Source organism: Anolis sagrei, chromosome 3 (genome assembly GCF_037176765.1).
Source record: "Anolis sagrei isolate rAnoSag1 chromosome 3, rAnoSag1.mat, whole genome shotgun sequence".
Classification (NCBI taxonomy): Eukaryota; Metazoa; Chordata; class Lepidosauria; order Squamata; family Dactyloidae; genus Anolis; species Anolis sagrei.
Window position 1 is genome coordinate 11,644,119 of NC_090023.1, and position 14,811 is coordinate 11,658,929.

The 14,811-nt window shown below is 41.9% G+C and overlaps 1 long non-coding RNA gene across 1 annotated transcript in view; it reads right to left on the bottom strand.

Annotated features, from left to right (window-relative positions):
• Positions 1–11,812: 11,812 nt before the first annotated feature.
• LOC132770090 (uncharacterized) overlaps positions 11,813–14,811 on the bottom strand; it is an 880,357-nt gene continuing 877,358 nt past the window's right edge. Inside the window, exon 4 of the long non-coding RNA XR_009630984.2 lies at positions 11,813–11,894. This is a non-coding gene — a long non-coding RNA (uncharacterized lncRNA). The remainder of the gene's footprint in view (positions 11,895–14,811) is intronic.

Genomic DNA, 14,811 nt, shown 5'->3' on the forward strand with positions numbered 1-14,811 from the left:
CTATCCCCATGAGGCATAGGGTTACCTTCTATTGTCGAAGGCTTTCATGGCTGGAAATGGCCACTCTGAGGACAGAATAAAGAAGGGGAGCCAGGAGGACATTGCCATCTTGTCCCCTGTGACATCATTTATTTATTTACTTACTTTGCTTATATACTGCAGTTCTCAGCCCAGGGGCGACTCACTGCGGTGTATCACATCAGCGCCCCTCCCCTAGCAATAATGTAATATTATGTAGTACTAGTGTTATGAATGATGTAATAGTACTATGCTAGTTATGTATTATGTAGTATGTTGTATGTACTTATGACTTGTAAGCCGCTCTGAGTCCCCTTCGGGGTGAGAAGGGCGGCATATAAATGTCGCAAATAAATAAATAAATAAATAAATCACTAGGTTCTTGTGGGTTTTTTCGGGCTATAGGGCCATGTTCTAGAGGCATTTCTCCTGACGTTTCGCCTGCATCTATGGCAAGCATCCTCAGAGGTAGTGAGGTCACTACCTCTGAGGATGCTTGCCATAGATGCAGGCGAAACGTCAGGAGAAATGCCTCTAGAACATGGCCCTATAGCCCGAAAAAACCCACAAGAACATAGGGTTACCATTTCTATGTTTTGGCATTTGTTATGGAACAACCTCCACTACATTCATTTCAGAAAGCGGGGATTTGTTCTTTAGTAAGAGGCTTATTGAAAACTACTGTACCCCTCACCAGGATGGCCCTGTAGATTCTAGTTCTAGGGTTCCTGTCACTTCTCCTGCTCTTTAACCCTGAAGATCCTTCCCTTGATCTTATACCTCAAAATTACTGCTATTCTGGACAAGTGGGCATGGATTAGTGGGTTCAATGTGGTGAAGCATGACAAGGAGATCATCCACCTGGCAGAATTATTGCAGTTTCACCTGTGAATTGCTGGTTTTATGCAGCATTGCTCAGTTCACCACACAAACACACGCACCCATGTCCGTTTGGACTACCTTGTTAGCCAGACATATTTAGCACCTGCTAAGTTGTGCTGCAGGTCTCCCCCTCTAAGCTGAAACACACCTCTGGTCCTCTGCCTATTCATCTGCCTTTTCCCTGGGAGAAGGGCCAAATCTATGTGGTTGAGTACACCCTTTGCATTCAAAGTGTTTTTCAGATATAAGGCATGGAATAAGGCATGGAAGAAAGCATTGGTTCTCCAATGAGAATTCTGACCCACACAATAAGGGTAAAGGCAAATGCTTCCCCTTGACATTAAGTCTAGTCGAGTCTGACTCTGGGGTGGTAGTGCTCATCTCTATTTCTAAGCTGAAGAGCCAGTGTTGTCCATAGATGCCTCCAAGGTCATGAGGACAGCATGAATGCATAGAGCACTGTTATCTTCCCACTGAAGTGGTACCTATTGATCTACTTACACTAGCATGGCAGAACCTGGGCCTAACAGCAGGAGCTCATCCAGTCCCATGGATTCAAACCTCCAACCTTCCAGTCAACAAGTTCTGAACCTTTTTTTATTTAAGAAGTCAAAATATTTATTTGGGAGTACCTTTATTTTGCTCTCTCTTCCCCCCTCTGCCAATTGCACTCCTAGGGAGAACAGGATTTCAAATCTGGATGGTACCCAGCAGGACAAATCACAACCAGTAAGTCCCATTTTTGTAAAAAAAAATTAGGTTAGAAATCCATGAGTCTGATTGTAGAATGTGAAACTTAAAATATTTAATAATTACAGTTTTTTTGTTTGCCATATTGCTATTCCCTTAGAAACTCTTCTTTGCTGTTGCATACCTTCAAGTTTGTTGACCCTAAAATGATCTTATCACATTTGGCACAATTTGTTCACAGGAGCTTTTGTCATTGCCTTTCACTGAATCTGAACGTTTGTGGCTTGCTCAAGGTCACCCACTGGGTTTCTAACTTCCCATGGTTGAGTAGGGATTTAAATCCTGGTCACTCAATGTCTTAGTCTGGCTCCCAAACTACTACACTAGGCTGGCATTACAATGTAATTACAAGTAAATTACAAGGACTTGAAGACCAACAGGTTGGAGGTTCGAATCTGAGGAGAGCGCGGATGAGCTCCCTCTGTCAGCTCCCCATGTGGGGACATGAGAGAAGCCTCCCACAATGATGGTAAAACATCAAAACATCTGGGTGTCTCCTGGGCAACATCCTTGCAGACTGCCAATTCTCTCACACCAGAAGCGACTTGCAGATTCGCAAGTTGCTCCTGACATGGAAAGTAATTGTTCCTAGTAACTATTTATTTATTATTGTTTATTTACAGCATTTCTATGCCACCTTTCTCAATTCTGGAGGGGACTCACGGCAGCTTTACACATAGGCAGCTATTTGATGCCATTAATGTGTACTGTATGTATGTGCATTGTGATCTGCCCTGAGTCCCCTTCAGGGTGAGAAGGGCGGAATATAAATCCCCCAACTAATCCCAGAGATTACTTCAGTCCGAGGACCAAAATTTGCTTGAAGTCCCCAACATCCAGACTTATCATCTGTCCTCTACTAGGCAGAGAGCCTTCTCAATTGTGGCCCCTTATTTATGGAATGCCTTGCCAGTTGAAACCCGAACCATCCGAGAGCTACTTCCTTTTCGGAAAGCCTGTAAAACCTTTCTTTTCCAACAAGCTTTTGATGGATGAATAACTCGGGACTATGTCTGTTTCACGTTTTTATTGTATTTTAAAGTTGGTTGTATTGTTTTAATCTGGAGAACAAGCCCTATGAGGAGCGGCTTAGGGAACTGGGCATGTTTAGCCTGAAGAAGAGAAGGCTGAGAGGAGATATGATAGCCATGTATAAATATGTGAGAGGAAGCCACAGGGAGGAGGGAGCAAGCTTGTTTTCTGCTTCCTTGGAGACTAGGATGCGGAACAATGGCTTCAAACTACAAGAGAGGAGATTCCATCTGAACATTAGGAAGAACTTCCTGACTGTGAGAGCCGTTCAGCAGTGGAACTCTCTGCCCCGGAGTGTGGTGGAGGCTCCTTCTTTGGAAGCTTTTAAGCAGAGGCTGGATGGCCATTTGTCAGGGGTGATTTGAATGCAATATTCCTGCTTCTTGGCAGGGGGTTGGACTGGATGGCCCATGAGGTCTCTTCCAACTCTTTGATTCTATGATTCTATGATTCTATGATACTGCTGTAAACCGCTCCGAGCTAAATTGGGAGTGGTGGTATACAACTCAAATAAATAAATAAATAAATAAGTGTTGTTATTATTATTATTATTATTATTATTATTATTATTATTATTAAAAACAGTATACAATTAACTCTGCTTGCCCCTTTTCTTTGCATACCTAAATAATATTTTCATTAGTGCTCAACTGCAATTTGAAGTTGCCTTGGTGCTAGGAAAATTTCATGGGTGGGGGCACAATTCTTATTTGAGAGGGATGCCCTCAATTTAACATCTTCTGAATTTAGCCCAACTTTAGAAAGAACTTGAAGACCTGGTTGTTCCGATGTGCCTTTCCAGAATAGGAACATCCAATAACAAGTCCCAGAAGCACTTTATTAAGATTGCTGCACACTGCACACTGCACTTACCCTATAATCCTTATATATCTCCTGCCACATCAGCACTTTTAATCTTGTACCCATTACTCTGGCCCGAATAAATATAGTGTCTTGATGTATTGTTTATTGCTTGTTGCTTAATATTGCTTTAATTGTTTTTAATTTGCTTTAGGTGTTGTATTGTTATGTTGTGTTTTGAGGCCTTGGCCTTTGTAAGCCACACCGAGTCCTTCGGGAGATGCTAGCGGGGTACAAATAAAGTTAATAATAATAATAAATAATAAATGTTAACAAGGAAGCAATGCTAACACCCCAGAATGGTTTCTGTATTGGATGGGAAACAATCAGTCCTGGAAACCCATTCCCCCCTTTGCTGTCATCATCGCCATCTGTAGAAGCACACTAATGCACCTATATGTCAGCATACAATAAGAAGTCAGCTTCAGAATTTCTTTTTAAAAAGTAACAGAGAATTGGAACATGTCAAAAGAGAGAGAGAAAGTAATACCCAAGAGACGGCTGCTCTCTTGAGAAGGCTCTGTTTGGTGTACCGACCATCTTAAAGGATTAGATCAACAGAGAACAAACACTGAATTTTCTTGCCAATGCATTAAACTCCTTGATGGATGGGATTTATTTGAGACAGGACCCCAATGAGACAGCCACCGAAAGCCAGGAGAAGAGCCTCCTTGAGGAAACATTGTACTCCGCTCTGATCTTTTATTCCGATACTACTTGTGCCCTTTATCTGGCAGAAGACAGGTACTTATTCAATTTCAATGCCCTGTCAAGCTGAAAGAGATTCCACCAGGGCTCTCATTGCTACTTTTAACTCACGTCCATCATGATGAGCTCTTTCGCCCCCCTTTCCCTCCCCAGACAATGCACACTCTTTTTTATCACCTACTGCCTAATATAAACAACACAAGAGGAAGGAATGAAACCGGTTCCATTTGTTAGCAATTTCGGGACCCGCATTGAAAAAAGTCTTCTAGATCTGTTCAGCTGGAATGCAACCGTGGGAGACAGAGAAGGCAAAATTCTTAGCAGATCAAGTAGGCGCATAGCCTTGCCCACAGGTGTCTTTGCAAAAACCAAACGAAACCATTAATCAGTTGGTAACACGGCTTGCCACTGAAAGACAGGCAAAAATGATGAATGCATAGTTTCTGGGACAGAAGCTCCATTTCCAAACCCTCTGTTGGCAGGAAAATAGACCCCCTTCCCCTTCCAGCAAATATTGGATTAATTGCTTTACCCTTGAACCTGGGGTCTTCTAGTATATACAACCTTGCATGATGTATTCAAACAAGGGGAGACAGGGGCCTCCAGCCTCTTGCCCTCTGTTATGTTCAGATTCCTCATTTATTTAAAGTAGTCCAGATGCAGTCAAGAGTTCTTTGTTCAATATTTATTATTGTTTAACCTGCCCCGAAATGGGAATGCACCAGGGCATTTGGGTCAATGCATTCAATCTTGAGAGGCAGCTTGGCTGTTTCTCGATTCCTATATCCGTAGCCTCTCCAGTTGCAACATGTCTCTCTTATGCCAGAGGCTCAGCAGAGAAAAGCTCGGAATATCTTTGATCAGCAAATACAACTTTGCAGAGAAAAGAAATCAACTTGGCATCAGCATTTGAGTGAATGTACCCAGAGCTAAATACGGGCAACTGGATTTGGCAGGACAGCTAGGCATTGAAACCCCAATGTGTTGTTCAAATCTGGAAGAGGAGGGATATGCAAAGTATTGTTTCTTATTTGATCTTCTTGGATACTTCATTCCAAGGCTGTTAGCCTAGTGCAGGCATGAGCAAACTAAGGCCCAGGGGCCAGATACGGCCCCCAGAGCATTTACCTCAGGCCCTCCTCATTTTCCCTGTCCTCTTGGCATAAGGTTGCAGGATCCCTCTGGAGTGTTCTGGAGTGCTCTCAACAACTCTGTGTCTCACCCTCATCCCAGCATAATGGCAAGGACCGCCCATAGATCAGAGGAGGCTCAGGGAGGAGGATTGGGGCAGTCACCACATGTCTCGTTTTCTTCCCAGCATTAAGATGGGGCAAGCGACCCCGTCCTTATGCCAGGAGGACAACCTATGGATGATCCAGGCCCCGACCCAGCCCATCCTAGCCCAGCTGTCTCCCAGGCCACCCCCTTCCCAAGCCCATCCCACCTAGTGTGTTCCCATCCAGGCACACAATGCGGCCCATGCCTGGCCTAGTACCTACTTCAGAGGATGGATCTTTGTTCACTCCAGAGGATGGCAAAGTTGGACAAAAGCCCAACCTTGCCTTCCTCCGGAGTGAACAACACTCCTCCTTAATAGTGAGTTTGTCAGGGGATTGCATCAACCTGATCTGGTGAATGTTTCAACACTGGAGCACACAGCGATCATATGCCTCTTGTATCATGGCACTCTGGCACCACGAGATGCAGAACCAATCTTAAGAAATGGGGCTACAAAGTGGAATCCATGAGATGCGAGTGCGGAGAAGAGGAAACCACAGACCACCTGCTATGCAACCTGAGGCCTGCCACATGCACAATGGAGGACCTTCTTGTGGCAACACCAGAGGCACCCCAAGTGGCCAGATACTGGTCAAAGGACATTTAATCAACTACCAAGTTTGCAAACTTTGTGTTTTTTTGTCTGTTTGTTTGTTTTGTTCTGTTAGAAATATAATACAATGGTCTAGTTGCCCCTGACACGATAAATAAATTGTTACACTAACTGTTGTCAGGATAAGCCCCCAAAAGGTAAAGATGAAACACAATTAGGCATTTTTTTAAAATTAGCAAAATGGCAAAACACACTAGATAAGAAGAATAAAATCATTCAGTAGACTGTATAATGTTAGTGAATTACATATGTATAAGTGGAGATTACACATATGAGGTCCTTTCTAAGAGGATGGAGAGAGTTATTCTTTTGGCTTTATACTCCATCCAAATATTTTCCATTTCTGATGGTTCAAAATCCCGATGAATAGCTACAATGACTCCTTCTTAGCAGAAGGAAGTGCAAGGTGTGATTCTGACCATGAAGATTTGGTTACTCTGGGCTATTCTGAGCTTCTGAGGCAAAAAAAATGGGCTCAAACTATTCAAGAAGTCTGAACTCTGCCCTAGAAGCCAAGATGGCTTAACCAAAACTGTAGAAATTTGAGAAAATGTGACTCACTGGAAAAAAGAATGATGCTCAGTAAGGTAGAAACAGAGGCAGCCCTAGGTAATTTTCAATGGTAAGCAAACAGTATTTTGCCCCCCCCCCCCAAGCAATCACTGATATATATATTCTGTTCGTCATGGAAGTTCTGTGTGCCATGTTGTTGTTCATTCGTTCAGTCGTCTCCGACTCTTCGTGACCTCGTGGACCAGCCCACGCCAGAGCTCCCTGTCGGCCGTCACCACCCCCAGCTCCTTCAAGGTCAGTCCAGTCACTTCAAGGATGCCATCCATCCATCTTGCCCTAGGTCGGCCCCTCTTCCTTTTGCCTTCCACTTTCCCCAGCATAATTGTTTTCTCTAGGCTTTGCTGTCTCCTCATGATGTGGCCAAAGTACTTCAACTTTGTCTCTAGTATCCTTCCTTCCAGTGAGCAGCCGGGCTTTATTTCCTGGAGAATGGACTGGTTGGATCTTCTCGCAGTCCAAGGCACTCTCAGCACTTTCCTCCAGCACCACAGCTCAAAAGCATCGATCTTCCTTCGCTCAGCCTTCCCTATGGTCCAGCTCTCACATCCGTAGGTTACTACAGGGAATACCATGGCTTGGACTAGGCGGATCTTTGTTGCCAGTCTGATGTCTCTACTCTTTACTATTTTATCGAGACTGGACATTGCTCTCCTCCCAAGAAGTAAGCGTCTTCTGATTTCCTGCTGTGTGCCATATTTGGTTCAATTCCATCATTGGTGGAGTTCAGAATGCTCTTTGCTTGTAGGTGAACTATACATCCCAGTAACTACAACTCGCATATGTCAAGGTCTATTTTCCCCCAAGAGCACCTCAAGAGCGCCCCTGGGGAAAATCAACTATACTGCTAATGCTTACTTTGCGTAATGGTTGAGCCGCCCCTGGGTAGAAAGCAGTAGGAAGACAGGACAGCCACATTCCAGATGGATAGATGCAATCAAAGAAGACATGGCTGCCCTGAGTCTGCAAGATCAGAGCAAGGCTGTTGATACCTTCCCATTTCTTGGATGCCTTCCCATTTCTCTCCTTTATCACATCAAGATTAGCTGCTTCTCTACTGTCTGAATCTTCTCCCTCCTCCATTCCCTTTCCACTAGTGAATGGCAATAGTAGAAACGTCATAGATGTTGGTTGTCAGGCAACATCTATGAGGGTATCCTCTCCACTTCTCAGCTGATTCCTCTACCTTTTGACCAACAATTAATTTTGGAAGCTGTCAAAGAGCATGTAAATCAATGAGCTTTTCACTTGTTTACAATGTTCAACAGATGGAGAGCAGGGAGTTGGAAACAATGGGATCGTAAAATAACAGGAGAGAGGGAAAGCTCAGGGATGCATGGAACCACTGAGCATTGTAGCCAATGGTGGAATATGAAGAGTAGCTGGGAGCTGAAACTTATAGGAATTAAATGCTCCTGTAACCCAAAGTGAAGTTTAATGTTTAATATTAGAACCCAAAATAGTGGTGCCAATGTGTCTTGTAGAAGAGACAACTGATGATGAGATTCCCATATGGATCAACATAGGTTGAGGTCCTATTCTACCACTGGTGGAACACAAAGCTACGCCTGCATACTTAAGATGGAGATCACAGCTTCTCCTTTTCCTGGTTATCCAACTGCCACTAAAGGGTAGCTGGGTCCACCTGTACAGGCAATCAGACCAAGGTGGAAGTGCTCCAGCTGCTGTTGAACTGCTTGAAAAAGGCATATCCTTCACCCTTGTGTACCTCCAGTATCCTTGCTGGATGCTTGGGGGAATGAAGGTTGTACATTTTCTTTCAACTATAAAACAGCCAACAAATGACATCAAGCTATCTTATCAACCATTGAATATTTAATGTGTGTGGTGCCTGGGTTGGACTATAGTTGTGCAACTGTGGAAAATATATTGTGCAAAGTGTTACTAGGTATATTCCAAAGCACTCAAATAGGAAAACTGTAGTGGTGGGGGAATTACACCAACAGATGTACCCAAGAAGATTCTGGCTACTAAGTGCTTTAACACTGATGGAAGAGAAGGAAAACTGGATCACCAACAGATATTGCTTTCCCAAGCTAATGGCAAAATGATAGAAACTGAAAAGTAAATGGTTTTTCCAAAAGTATGTGCAATTGGCAAGGACATGATATCATCACAAGTTGATTCCAACAGCTCCGTCTTTGCCAATGGATGGATTGCTTTTTAAATGTCAAAAGACAACATGTCAATCCACATTCAGGCATCTTAGGAACTTTAGAAAATAACGGAAAAACCAAATGGTACTCTGGTTTAGATACAGCAATGATGAGGATGATCCAGGCTTAAAGAGAGGCAATAGGCCATTGCAAAAGGAGATGTCAACTTTGCTATGAGGAAGACATATTGAGATGTGTGTATGGCAACCTCATCAGATGGGACAAAATTCAGGGGCATGATTTACGGCAGGGCTCCATAGCAAAACTTAAGAGGAACCAGAATATGCCACCACAGTGGCAACATGGAAGGCATTAGTAACAATGGGGGATGGGTAAAATATTGATTATATTATTATTATGGGCTGAGTGAGTGTACACACTCACATGTACAGGATAGAGGTTAGGCATCTTTATTAATATACATTTACTGTATTTTGAATATTATATCTATATTGACAACTATAGGATGTACATTATTTCATCATCAAAGAACCCTTTCATCAAGAACACAAGATGAGCATTTATATTTCCAAATTAGTATAACACTTTCTACAGAATTATAAAATCCAGGGAAACAAGATCAAGCTTATAGCTGACACAACTTTGTTATTGAATCTCACTGTACAACATATCTCAGAGGTATTTACAGCCAGGCAAAATGACTGTAGTGTACATAACATTGAAAGTACAGCATATAAAATACAATACAATATGTTAAATGAGGAACACATGAGCAACTTGTAGCATTCCTGCAAAGCAGAATAATAAGCCTATCTAACACACACTGCATGCAAGATCATAAATGTACCAAATAGCTAGGTATTTTACCTTCTAAAAATCTGCACATTTGGGGCACTCTTGAAAATATGTTAGCTTCATACATGCTGGTTTTACTTCTTGATTTCACTTGATGTTCAAAGGAAAACAAACTCACAGCCAACATTTAGATAACAGGCATGCAATAATCCAAATGACTTGAAGTTTAAGAGACAGCTCAGAGAGTGACTTTGCTCAGAGAGTGATTTATACAATAAAACACTTTTGTTCAGTTTTCATAAATTTAGTGCCGTATTCCATAAATGTTTTGTTCAGCCTGCATTCATTACTAGAACCTCAAAAACTGGAGAAGTTCTGTCACCCACTTGATCTATCTGATAGATGCCTCTTGACTGGATAGAACAGCAAAAGTATGATAGCTGGGACCCTACGAACCCTATGCTAGTTGCGCAACGTGAGTCAGAATTAATGAAGGGAAGTCTGCTTGCACTGCTCCCAGCTGCTGGGGCTGCTTTCTTTGAAGGGCAGAAAGTGTGCTGGCGGCCAGGGGAGTTTTTTACAAGGATCTAGTGCAAACAGAGTGGCAGGAACCAGATTCCCCCCTCCCCTCTTCTGCTTTCCCCTGGCTGCTTTCTAACAGTGGAGGAGCCAGGGCTCTGGGAGGGCAGGACATGTGAGTCGTAGACCCCCTCCTCCTCCTTCCCTCGCAGCTGCGTCTCTCACTCGCTGCGCTGTCTCACACTCGTCTTCCCTTCATGAATTCTGCCCCGCAGTATGCAACCAGTGTAGGGTTCCAGCTATCATACTTTTGTCGATAGAACAATAACTGTTCCCAGCACCAGTATGGCTTTCTTTTCTTGGATGATGAGAGCTGTACTACAAACCATCTGGAGCAGTGGTTCTCAACCTGGGGTCCCCAGATATCTTTGGCCTTCAACTCCCAGAAATCCTAACAGCTGGTAAACTGGCTGGGATTTCTGGGAGTTGTAGGCCAAAAGCATCTGGGGACTCCACTTTGAGAACCACTGAATTCTGGAGAGAATCATGTGAAATCTGATGATAACTCAGGGTGAAGGTGACAGCATTCATGTTCTATATTCACTCTTCTCTCCCTGAGCCTTTCCAGCACACACCCAAGGTCTTCCCTTGACAATTCAAGTGCTATTTTATGCCTCGCCAAGCACCACAAACCATAATATTTATACCACCAATGTGCCTTTGTCTACTAGGTTCCAGCTTTTAGCTCCAGACTCCACCCTGAGCATCAAAAGACATTTTAGCTCTGAAGCTGGTGTCACTCTGGTGAATTATCACATTTTATATGTGGTTTAGTAGTTCTGACTCCATCTGTTGTTCCATGGAGCAAGATAGACAGATATTGCAGTAGCTACTATTCGTGGATTCAACTCTAGAACAAGTAATGTTATCTAAGTAGGCATGTTGTCTGGTTGGAGGAGGTAAATGGATAGACAAGTCCACAATACGAGCAAGTTCACATTGTACTTCTGAGCAGAAATTTTACAATTCCAAGTCTTATGCTTTTGGTCGACAATGTTCTTTCTTTGTTTTTTTTATGGTGTCCTTTCCAAAACCCTTGAAAGATCTCAGAATATCGTTAACCAAGTAGAAATAAAACTGGACTGGTAATCATGACCTCAATAGACTACCTTGGCACCAGACAAGCTACAGTAAAAGGTACATGTCAAGTAATTTTCCAGAAATTCACATGCCACAGTTCACAAAGAGAAGATAAAACCTTCCTTAGTTACTTAATCTCACAATACATTGTAGCTTGGCCCTAAATCCTATTGTTAGTACCAAGTAGACCAAACTCATTCAAGCAATGGAACTTAAGGTGTTGACTTGTCAAGTTCTAACTGATTAAGAAGTCTGCTCTAGTTGGCATTGATAATTGGATTGAGCCCTATGCCATTGATTCTCACCCAAGTAATGCAGTGTCACAACCACCGAATTTTGCTCTGATGGGCTGATTGCATAACTAAAATCTAAGATATCCAAAGCATTAGTTGATTTCGAGAAAAAATTTCTGGGATTTAATAGTCATCCATCCATCTCCATATATAAAAATATTGAAGAATTTTAATTTTACTCACTGAGAATGCTCATGAAGTACTTGATAGAAGCTGCTGTTCAGTGGGGTAGGATCTCCATCTAGTACTCACAATGTGTTTAAATCCTTCCTGATTCATAAGCAGTGTCCATCAATCCTAAAAAATACAGATAGAGGAAAAAAGAAGAAGAGGGAAACAATGTATTATTTCTATGACAGGTCACTCAACACTCATATTCATATGTATAGTGGGATCCCAATATCTGCTGGAGTTTGGTTCCAGGACCCCATGTGGATACCAAATTTCATGGATGCTCAAGCCCTATTGTATATAATGGTACAGTAAAGTTTATATCTGCATATCAATGTATTGCTTGGCACAAAGCAAAACCAAGATTTCCTTTATGAATCTCTCCCCCTCCTCCAATAGTTTTGAGCACTGGTTGGTTGAATCTATGGACACTGAGTACTGACTCTATTTTAAAATAAACTATAAATTGACTAAGCAATAAATAAGAGATATACATTTGCATAAAAGAGATACTTTATATTTAGCTAACACATGTATGTGTCACTGCAAGTTTGCTCTTTGAAGAGACATTCCTTTTTCACATATGGAAAATGCTTCTTTTTATGGCTATTTGCAGTTTTTATTAAAAGCCTTTTACTTAAAATAATGATCAAAATTAAAATGAAATACATGTTTTATCTGGTTTTTCTAACCAATGAATAATCTGAAACAGAGTTTGTAGTAGGATACTAGAAACCAAATGGAAAAAATCGTATATTTTCTCAATGCTGGTTCATAAATATTTATCATGTGATCAAGGACTTCATCTATTTATGGTATGATATGTGTATATGAAAGTGCACATATCTTATCATCAGGAAGCTCTTTCTAATGTTTAGGTCCTACAGGGCTCACCTGTCTCCCTTGAGATCTCTTCTATCTCCCTCAGCAGTTCTGAAGACAGCCTCTAGCTGAGTCAATTTCCATCCTCAATGTTTAGGACCAGGTTGTGGCACAGCTGGTTGGGAGTCAGTTGCATTAAAATCACTAGTGACCAGGAGGTCATGTGTTTGAAGCCAGCCTGGGTCGAAGTCAACCATTTGTCTAGCTTGCTGTCAACCTTTGCAACCCGAAAGACAGTTGCATCTGTCAAGCAGGAAATTTAGGTACCGCTTATGCGGGGAGGCTAATTTAACTAATTTACAACACCATGAAACTGTCCAGTAGTGTGCAAAGAATGAGGAAGTAATCCATTGGTGTCACAAGTGGATGGTAACACAACAGCTCCCCCAGTGGCTGAGATTCAAGAAAGCATACCCTCATGAAGCTGGAAAATTAAATAGCCTCTGTGTCTCTGTCTATATATGTTGTGTGTCTATGGCACTGAATGTTTGCCATGTATATGTGCATTGTGATCCGCCCTGAGTCCTGTAAAGGGTGAGAAGAGTGGAATATAAATGCTGTAAGTAAATAAGTAAATAAGTAAATAAAATAATCGGAACTTAGCTTTCCCTACGTTCTTTGCCCCCTCCTTAAATTGCTCTCCAATTTTCAATGACAATAGTTGTCCCACCAACCCACCCACCCTTCTATGCTTCTTCCCTTCTTTCTCCTTGAATTGGCAACCTGACATGAAAATCTTCTTCAGGATTATCTTTGTAGGAACTAGTTCTCTGCAAGTCCCCAACTTTTCTTCACTTCACTGTGGATAGTTAAGGGGGGGAGGAACAGCTGGTTCCAATCAACAAATCAGCCAGGTGTTACAGCTAACAGGGTCCCACTTTGTTGGTGAAACAGCAGCTCTGCAGTAATAGAGGTCAGATGCAAAACAGACTTCTTTACTCCCCATTTCTGCTGAACTGGAATGCAAACACCCGTCATCAGTAAGCTGTTCATAAAGTTGCTTTTATTTGTATGCCAGCCACTCCGTGTGTCTGGCAGGGCACACATACTTCAAACAAAATAAATCATGAAATTAAATAATGTATTGTTTTCTTTTCTTTTATGTCCTGTTGTAAAATGTTTTCATCACCCTCTGTGAGGTGGTGGTGGTGCTATACATATAAAGAGCTATGACGGGTGTAAGGGAATACATTTGGTGGGTTGCATTTTTATATAAACCAACTTTATCCATACTTTCTGTCTAATATACACAGGGAAATGATCTCCAAGTTTTACATTGCAATTCTCCAAGCCAATAGTGTGTACAAAACAATGATACGTTATGGAAAATGCATTTAAAAAAGTATTTTGGACACATTTCTTTTATCACATGCAAACTATTTTCCCAATATGCATACTTGTACTCATTTCTCCTACTATTGGAATGAGAGGATATAGCTCTTTTTAAATTGTTATTGCACTGTCTTTTTTGTTTAAATGCACTTAATTGTTTTTGCTTTTTGAATGTATGTATTGATGGCATCGAATTGTGCCGATAAGTAGACCGCCCTGAGTCACCTGTGGGTTGATATGGGCGGGATATAAATAATGTAAATAAATTAATAAATATATCCTTCAGTTTAATGGTGTAACATTAGAAAATGTTGACCATTTCCCTGACCTTGGCAGCCATCTCTCCACAAAAGTCAACATTGGCACTGAAATACAACATTGCCTGAGCTCTGCAAGTGCAGCATTTTTCTGAATGAAGCAGAGAATGTTTGAGGATCAGGACATCTGCAGGAAGATCAAAGTGCTTATTTATAAAACGATTGTCCTCCCAACCCTGCTATATGCCTGCAAAACGTGGACTGTCTACAGACATCACTCTCAACTCCTGGAACGATTCCATCAGCGTTGCCTCCAAAAAATCCTGCATATTGGGAAGACAGGAAGACAAATGTCAGCATGCTGGAAGATGCAAAGACCATCAGCATTGAAGCAATGCTCCTACAACACCAATTCCGTTGGACTGGCCACGTTGTCTGAATGCCCAATCACTGTCTCCGAAAGCAGTTATTATACTCTGAACTCAAAAACTAGAAACATAATATTGGTGGACAGGAAAAAGAGATTTAAAGATGGGCTGAAAGCCAACCTTAAAAACTGTGGCATAGACATA